A 9,441-nucleotide genomic window follows, 5' to 3' on the forward strand; every position below is an offset into this window, starting at 1 on the left:
AAATAGTAAATTTCCCCATTGTGGGACTAATAAAGGATTATCTTATCTTATCTTAATTAAGTTGGGGACCCCACTCATAGCTAGACAGCTTGGGTAGGGTTAGAAGAACTGTCTTTCCTCGCAACTGAAGTTTTGTGCCGAGATAGGCTCGGGGCTTGTCGTCCACACCTACTGCATGCCCCCTTGATGAACGGGCCGTCGGGTCATAATGAAATTTATAATTTGGGTTCGAATGTGTGAACACTGATCCCCAAGTGGGACAGTAGGGTTCTGATGAGGGATAGGAGGCGCAGCCATAAATATGATGACCCCTCCACCTATTTTCCTCACCACAGTCCACTACTCTGCACACATCAAACAACACATTGGTGGATCGGTTGTAATCTATCTCAATCTCGAAGCACTTAGTGGGGATTCTATGTTTTTTCTCAAGGGATCTTTTTGATTTCGCCCCCGGAGCAGTTATTTTTGCAAAGTCACACAATTCGAAAAGTCCCAGCAGGTGACACAGTCCTCTGAAAGTTAAACACCTCATGGTTATTACTGGGCTACTCCCGTATCTAAGGTCAAATCTCAATTTGCGTTATACTCACCACCTTGGTTTGCCTACCACTCTTCCCCTTTACCGTACCAGTCTGTCCCACTTTAAGCCGAATTAGGAATCACTCTCAAGGATGGGTGCCTGCAGATCCTGTCCAGTCCCTGCGAGGGTTCTGGTCGGAGGTTCAGCACGGACGCAGTGGCTCAGATGATACCAGTTGTTACCTTTCTTTCCTCTTACTCTGACTGCATGTGAAGTGGCTTCAGACACCTCCCAAGGTCCGGTCCACCTCGGCTGATACCACTTTCTTTTGTGTACCTTGATCCTGACCCACTGTCCTGGTTCCACCTTAGACAGCAATGGTACTCGTTCCTCTCCTCCTTCCGGTTTCTGGAGAGAGATACTGACAACAAACTTAGTTAAAGCTTCCATGTAATTGTCTAACTCTTCATCCCACAAATCTAACATTATTGTCTGGACCTGTTCCAACCTGCTGCAGTGGTATTGTCGAACTGCCAAACTACTTTGTCCCTTAAGACAACTCAGTTCCACTTTACACAATTCCTTCCATTCTAACTTACTTTTTACTTCCATTCTAACTTACTTTTTACTTCCATTCTAACTTACTTTTTACTTCCATTCTAACTTACTTTTTACTAAAACCATCTTCTTTCTTAAAACCCACTCTTCTCTACCTACATTGCAAAATGTAAAACAGCATTTTTGCCATAGTTTTCAAGATAAATATAACACTAATGTCTTCTTCTTCTTCTTTCGGCTTTTCCATTTTCAGGGGTCGCCACAGCGAGTCATCCTCCTCCATCTCACTCTGTCCACTGCGTCCTCTGTCCTCACCCCAACTACTTCCATGTCCTCTCTTACTGCATCCATATACCTCCTCTTTGGTCTTCCTCTTTGTCTTTTTCCTGGCAGCTGCATATCTAACATCCTTCTACCAATATACCCACTGTCCCTCCTCTGGACATGTCCAAACCATCTCAGTCTGGCCTCTCTAACTTTATCTCCTAGTTGTTTAACCTGTGCTGTACCTCTGATTATCTCATTCCTAACCTTATCCATCCTTGTCACTCCCAAGGAGAACCTCAACATCTTCATTTCTGCCACTTCCAGTTCTTTCTCCTGTCTTTGTGTCAATGCCACTGTCTCCAAACCATACAACATAGCTGGTCTCACCACTGTCCTGTAAACTTTTCCTTTGACCTTTGCTGTCACCCTTTTGTCACAAATCACTCCTGAAACTTTTCTCCATCCACTCCATCCTGCCTGAACTCTCTTCTTGATCTCTTTACCACACTCCCCATTTTCCTGGACAGTCGACCCTAAGTACTTGAAGTCATTCACCTTTGTGACTTCTGCTCCTTGTAGCCTCACTGTTCCACCTGTCTCACTCCCATTCACACACATGTACTCTGTCTTGCTACGGCTGACTTTCATTCCTCTTCTTTCAAGTGCATATCTCCACCTCTCCAAGTTATCTTCCACCTGTTCCCTGTTCTCACCACAGATCACAATATCATCTGCAAACATCATAGTCCATGGGGATTCCTGCCTGACCTCATCTGTTAGTCGGTCCATCACCAAAGCAAACAAGAAGGGGCTCAGAGCCGATCCTTGATGTAGTCCCACCTCCACCTTGAAGCTATCTGTCACTCCTACAGCACATCTCACCACTGTCCTGCTGTCCTCATACATGTCCTGTACCAGTCTGACATACTTCTCTACTACTCCAGATTTCCTCATACAACACCACAGCTCCTCCCTTGGCTCTCTGTCATACGCTTTTTCTAAATCGACAAAGACACAATGAAGTTCTTTCTGACCCTCTCTGTACTTCTCCATCAGCATCCTCAAAGCAAAGATGGCATCGGTGGTACTCTTTCTTGGCATGAAACCATACTGCTGCTCACAAATAGTTACATCTTGTCTAAGTCTAGCTTCCACAACTCTCTCCCAGATCTTCATTGTGTGGCTCATCAACTTAATTCCCCTGTAGTTGTTACAACTCTGTACATCACCCTTGTTCTTAAAAATGGGCACCAGCACACTTCTCCTCCATTCCTCTGGCATTTTCTCACTCTCAACAATGCCATTGAATAATTGAGTCAAAAACCTCACTGCCATCTCACCTAGACATTTCCATACTTCCACTGCTATGTTATCAGGTCCAACTGCCTTCCCTTTCTTCATCCTCTTCAAAGCTTTCCGAACTTCATTCTCATTGATCTTTCCCACTTCCTGATCCACCGTTCCTATGACCTCTACTCTTCTTTCCCTTTCATTCTCTTCATTCATTAGCTCCTCAAAGTACTCCTTCCATCTTCCCATCACACTCTCCTCACTTGTAAGAACATTACCATTCCTATCTTTGACAAGTCTAACCTGCTGCACATCCTTTCCAGCCTGATTCCTCTGTCTGGCCAATCTATACAAGTCCTTCTCTCCTTCCTTAGTGTCCAACCTCTCATACAACTCCTCATATGCCTTCTGCTTTGCCTTTGCTACCTCTCTTTTTGCCTTATGTTTCATCTCCTTATATTCCTGTCTACTTTCGTCAGTCCTGTCAATGTCCCATTTCTTCTTGGCTAACCTCTTCCTTTGAATCACTTCCTGCACTTCACTATTCCACCACCAGGTTCCCTTATCATCTTTTCTCTGTCCAGCTGCCACACCAAGTACCTTCCTACCTGTCTCTCTAATCACTGTTGCTGTAGTAGCCCAGTCATCTGGAAGCTCTTTCTTACCACCCAGAGCCTTTAACAGCTCCTCTCTGAACTCTTCACCACATTCCTCCTTCCTCAGCTTCCACCATTTGGTCTTCTTCTCTGATTTGGCACTTTTTCTTTTCTTCACCACAACAGTCATTCTACACACCACCATCCGATGCTGTCTGGCCACGCTCTCTCCTGCCACAACCTTACAGTCCCTAATCTCTATCAGGTTTCCTCTTCTACACAGAATGTAGTCTACTTGTGAACTCCTTCCTCCACTCTTATAGGTCACCCTATGTTCCTCCCGTTTTTGGAAATAAGTGTTGACTACAGCCATTTCCATCCTCTTGGCAAAATCCACCACCATCTGTCCTTCCTGGTTCCTTTCCTTGACACCAAACCTACCCATCACTTCCTCATCTCCTCTGTTTCCTTCACCAACATGTCCATTTAGGTCTGCTCCTATCACCACTCTCTCCTCCCTGGGAATACTCTCTATCACTTCATCTAGATCCTTCCAGAACTTCTCTTTTTCCTCTTTCTCACAACCAACCTGCGGAGCATAACCACTGACAACATTCAACATCAGACCTTCTACCTCTACCTTCAGACCCATCACCCTATCTGACACTCTTTTCACCTCTACTACGTTCTTTGCTAACTCCTCTTTCAAGACCACCCCTACTCCATTTCTCTTTCTATCCACACCATGGTAAAACAGTTTAAACCCTGCTCCAATGCTGTAAGCCTTGCTGCCCTTCCACTTGGTCTCTTGAACACATAAAACATCTACCTTCCTTCTCTGCATCATGTCAGCCAGCTCTCTACCTTTGCCTGTCATTGTCCCCACATTTAGAGTTGCCACCCTCAGTCCTACACTCTTGACTTTCCTCCTCTCTTTCTGTCTCCTGACACGTTTCCCTCCTCGTGGTCTTCGACTAACAGTAGCACAATTTCCACCGGCACCCTGTTTGTCAACAGCACCAGTGGCGGTCATTGTTAACCCGGGCCTCGACCGATCCGGTATGGTATCTCTTAGATGAACTCGCATGATAGTTTTGGCAAGTGTTTTATGTCGGATGCCCTTCCTGACACAACCCTCACCATTTACCCGGGCTTGGGACCGGCACAAAAGATACACTGGCATGTGTTCCCTAGTGGCTGGTTTAAATATAACACTAATGTATGTACATATAATTCCAATTTTAACATGCACTTGTTTTTTAGCAAACTTTCCCTTACTTTTACCCATTGTACTGCTTAAGTTCACCTGGACAGACTATTAAAAATTGTTTATGTGTAACACTTAGAACAAAGTCACACAAGTACAACACAAACAATACCTTACACCCCCTTCTTATTTCAACAAACACATACGTTATCTCATACAACACATAGACACATACTAAACATAAATCCAATTTGTTCTTCAATCCAGTCACCAATCCCCAATTTTTATATATCTATGTACAGTTGGTTTTTGTATTGTTTATTAGTTGGATGCAACTTGTCCTCTCCTTCTGAGAGGCTAGTGCACTATTCACAACATTACAAACACATCCGTCCGCACCAGGTTTCTTACGCTAAAACCTCGGTTAAAACCTCGAAATGCCCAATTTTCTTCCTGGAATAAACTACCTGTTTATTCTGAATAAACCTCTTGTTTATTCTCCCGATTTACAATTCTCTATGTAAATCCAACTTACACCTCACTGTGTAAGTTCTTAAGTCCCCAGCCAACAATAAAGAATACTAAAACATTAGCACAAACATCAAATATTAACAATTACCAATTAACAATTTCCAAAAAATATTACCAATTAAATTGAATCTTACCGGATCTTAACATGCAAGCAATTATATTTAATCTCCTGAGACCCGAGCTTTGATTTTTTCAATGCATTTTTCCTATTCCTTTTGTTTTTAACCTTATTAGTTGGGCGGCACGGTGGCTCAGTGGGTAGCACCGTCGCACACGGCCACAGCAAGAAGGTCCCGGGCCCGATCCCCAGATGGGGCAGCCCGGGTCCCCCCTCCACGGAGCCTGCATGTTGTCGTGTGGGTTTCCCCCGGGTGCTCCGGTTTCCTCCCATAGTCCAAAGACATGCAAGTGAGGCGAACCGGAGACACTGAACTGTCCATGACTGTGCCTGATATAACCTGAATCTTGTGCAATGAGCAACCACTGCTTCTGTCATAAATGTAACCAAAGTGCAAAACATAATGTCAAAATCTTAATAAAGAAACAAACAAACTTTACTAGTGTTCTAGTACTTTTGCTACCACTAGATGGCAGACAAAAGTGTCCTCTAATGGGGACAATCGGTCTAAGTTTAGCAGGTCAAGGAATAAGGCATAACAAAGCCAAAATGTAATGTCCTCATATGTGACCGCAGGGTCGCAAAAGGTTAATCTCACCTGAGTCCGTGCAAGCAGCAGCACTGAGAAATACTACAGATTGCTACAACTCCCTTTTCTCTAAACAGGAGGTAAGGCTGAAGATTACCTTCACCAGGTGTCCCTGAATCTGCATGCATACCCGTAGGTCTGCCAGTCCAGCTGCCCCAGCACAATGTATCACAGGATTTAATACACAAAGCAGCATATTACTTAACTAAGTAATATTAAACATAAACTCTTATTCCTGCCATATTTAAACATAAAATCTCATTCCTGCCATTATACTCCCCCCTGTTTTCATATTTTACAATCAAATCTTGAAAATAAAACATTTGTATTAGTGAGTATTGCCCCAAAATAAACCTAAATGAGATCAGTGTGGAGACCCCGCATATGCAGAGACCGACCCCTCTTAACCTCCTTCCACCAGATGTGGGCAACTGAAACAAAATAATTAAAAATTGACGGCAACCAAGCATTAAATGTGCATTTTTGCCTGTGTCCAATCAGAATTTTGTCCATTAAGTATTTTTGATCCCATGTCTTTGTAGAGTCGTCCAAACAGAATTTCAAACGGCCTAAAGGCAATTTTTGATGTTTATCTCATGCTCATCTGTATGAGAATTATTAAAAGGGCCTTATTTTCAGTGCTTGGTGCCGATTTCCCTCTTCACAGCTCCTCCAGTAGCTGGGTAATAGACACAATGTTGTCTCAGTTCAAAAGATTATTAGAGACAGGATGTCCTTCACTGAGAGCCCTTGTTGCATTTGGCAGGTTTTTATTATCTAGATTTGCATAGATTGTTTTATTATGTCCCCCCTGTTTGACACATGGATCTACTCATGGATCAATTTGGTATGGTATAGTATTTTAGGAAGGCATGGTTTGCCCACTGGACATCTCCAAACATCAGGAGACACACAATCAGAACCTTCTAAACGTGTTTATCCTGTTGGAAAGCACAGAATTTTAAAGTTAGTTCAATCAAAGTCTGGTGTTAGCTGGACCTGTAAACAAATAATGTCGTTAGTGAGCAGTGGAAGGTGTACAACAGCTTTGTCGGCAGTGTCAACTCTGGCATTGTCCTGTAAGATTGGAACAAAACTTTAGAATATGCACAATTTACAAACGGCTCTCTGTTTGGGCAGCAGAATTGCACCCACAAGTTGTGCAACAAGGTATGGTGGGCGATTTTCAAATTTAAATTAGTCAAAACAAAACCCTCTTCCACCAAATACAACCAATTGTTCAATTCCATATGTGAAAGTTTAGTTCACAAACATGTAAGCAGTTTTGCTTTCAGCTAGTCTAGAGTCTGTTATTAAAGCATGTAGTTCAGCAGCTTAAGCCAATAAATTGAATAGGAGGGACAATGATACAAAAGTATCATTTGCTAAAATTTTAACTAAGCCCACTTGTTTCCTGTCTGTTGCAGCATCTCTGGATGCAAATCCTTTCACAAACATTTCCAATTCAGCATTCCTATCAGGCCCAGGAAAAATAGATAGAGTAATACAGTCATGATGTTCACCATCTCCTGCAATTAGTAAAAAGTGGTAGGATTAAGTACATTACAGCATTTGATAATAATGTTCAATTTTAGAAGTACACTGTAGTATTTATTTAATCATTAACTTGCTATGTGAGATGTTTTCCTTTCAGTTATAGAACATAATTTTGCACTAACCGAGTTAGATAAGCATAGCACTAATAGTCAAACATCAAACTATGTTTTCCTGAATACCTTAGTGGGTAGCTCCTAAGTGTACTAAAAATCGAAATCCCTATACTCCACTATTAGCTATAAATACCTAGGTGTAGGTCTCATGTAATTGCAATACAGTTTTGTGTCAGTAAGTGTATGGCTAACTGCCCTCCGGTCACTACCATAGTAGTCCCTTGGGCTTCCGGACGGTGATGTGTGGGTGGAGCAACATCATGTCTGAGTATTGTAGTAGACTGGGTGGGTGGTTCAGTGGAATGTGTACGCATGTTAGGGTCATTGTGGTGCTTAACTGTAGCTACCTGCTTAGTAGGATCTGAATGCTCCTCATCCCTTAGCGACATCTGCTGGAGAACTTTCAACATATTACTTACATTTTCATATGGAGGAGGGGCCCTAGGTAGGGGCACTGCACCAGAATTCAAAACTGATGGATCAGGGACTGGTAATTTAGGCTGAGGTGCGTCAACGTCTGGAGTCACAAGTCCTTTGCTCATTTCTCTATCTGCCTTGCTTATTACAACTTTCATATGTTGTAAAGCCACCTTAGTTCTAACTAGTTGGTCCTGCAGCTTTACCAGCTGTCTCCTGTTTGCTAATGCCTTCAGTCGCCCTCCTTGATCTAATTTCTCCTGCTGCACTCCAACTTCTCCCTGCTGGTGTTCCAAGATTTGTAATCTCTGTGCAGCTGGAGGAACAGGCTCACTTGAAATTGGATACAATCCCCTAGTTACCCAATTATGAAATAATTTTTTATATTTCTTCCCTTCCTTGTCTCTACCATTTACTGGTGTGGTGTCTTTAATCCTATTGATAACTACCTGCTGCAATTGTCCTGCTGTTAGATCTCCCATTTTCAAAGACACAGAGATGGGGAGTCGCAGATAATGTCAGTCACTCATGATGTCACTTTATCTCCGCCCCTTGAGGGTCGTCCAGGGCCCCCAGTGAGATTCCTCTAATTCACTACCAACTACAGAGGGGAGCACACTACAATGGACATACTACAGTATCAACACTACAATGGAGGCCTTAAACTTTTGGATCACGTAGACATGTGCTCCTAACTTCACAACCCCCACACTAGGGCTGGATGACATGGCCAAAACCTATATCACAATATAACTCCCAACCTCGGTCGACACGATACAATTCTGACATCGGCATGAATAATACAAATTTCAGAAAAACTGCCAAAAACATCAACATTGAAAGGCCTCACCTGCAAACCTCTAAATCCTGCAACAGTCTATGAAATCTCACCCTTTACAACTACACAATATTTTAGACACAGTAATAATATATTAGTTTTTACCTTTTACTTGTATTCAGCATTTGTATACAGAGAAAAACACGACATCATTCTCTAACAAACATAAGCCCCGACAATATATAAGACAATATATAATCTAATATATTAACATATGTCTTAATCAGAGGTGGAAAGAGTACCAAAAATTGTATTCAAGTAAAAGTACTATTACTTTAATGAATCTTTACTCAATTACGAGTAAAGTTACTACTCTAAAAATCTCCCCAAGTAAAAAGTAGAAAGCAACTCCTCTAAAATGCACTCAGAGTAAACAGCAGGGGGGGGGGCTCTTCGGTGTAATGCAAATAGGAGTGGATATAAATCTCACAGTAGTTGTTTTTAATTCAAATGTAATAGAAGAAACATGTTGATACAACATGTAAAACAGTTAGGGATGTGCAATGTGTCATTTCAAATGACATAAAACTTTTTCAAACTGTATAACCACTAGTGATGTGTCGTAAAATGATTCGAATCTATGAAACGGCTCTTCTAGCCGAAACAAAGGAACCGACTCTTCCGGGAGTCGTTATGTAAATATACGGCTCCCTAAAAGGAACCGAGACAAAAGACTCGACTCCCTGTCGCAAAATTCACTGCAGCAGTTTCCCAGCCGCGATTTCTTTAGCGTTTTTATTTTGCTCAGTAACAGATGTTATCCAAAATGTAGCAACTACCAATACAAAACATGCTTAAGCAAAAGCAAAATTGCAGTCTGTGAAATGTGCTTTAAAA

This window comes from Trichomycterus rosablanca, chromosome 4, assembly GCF_030014385.1.
Source record: "Trichomycterus rosablanca isolate fTriRos1 chromosome 4, fTriRos1.hap1, whole genome shotgun sequence".
NCBI classification, from domain to species: domain Eukaryota; kingdom Metazoa; phylum Chordata; class Actinopteri; order Siluriformes; family Trichomycteridae; genus Trichomycterus; species Trichomycterus rosablanca.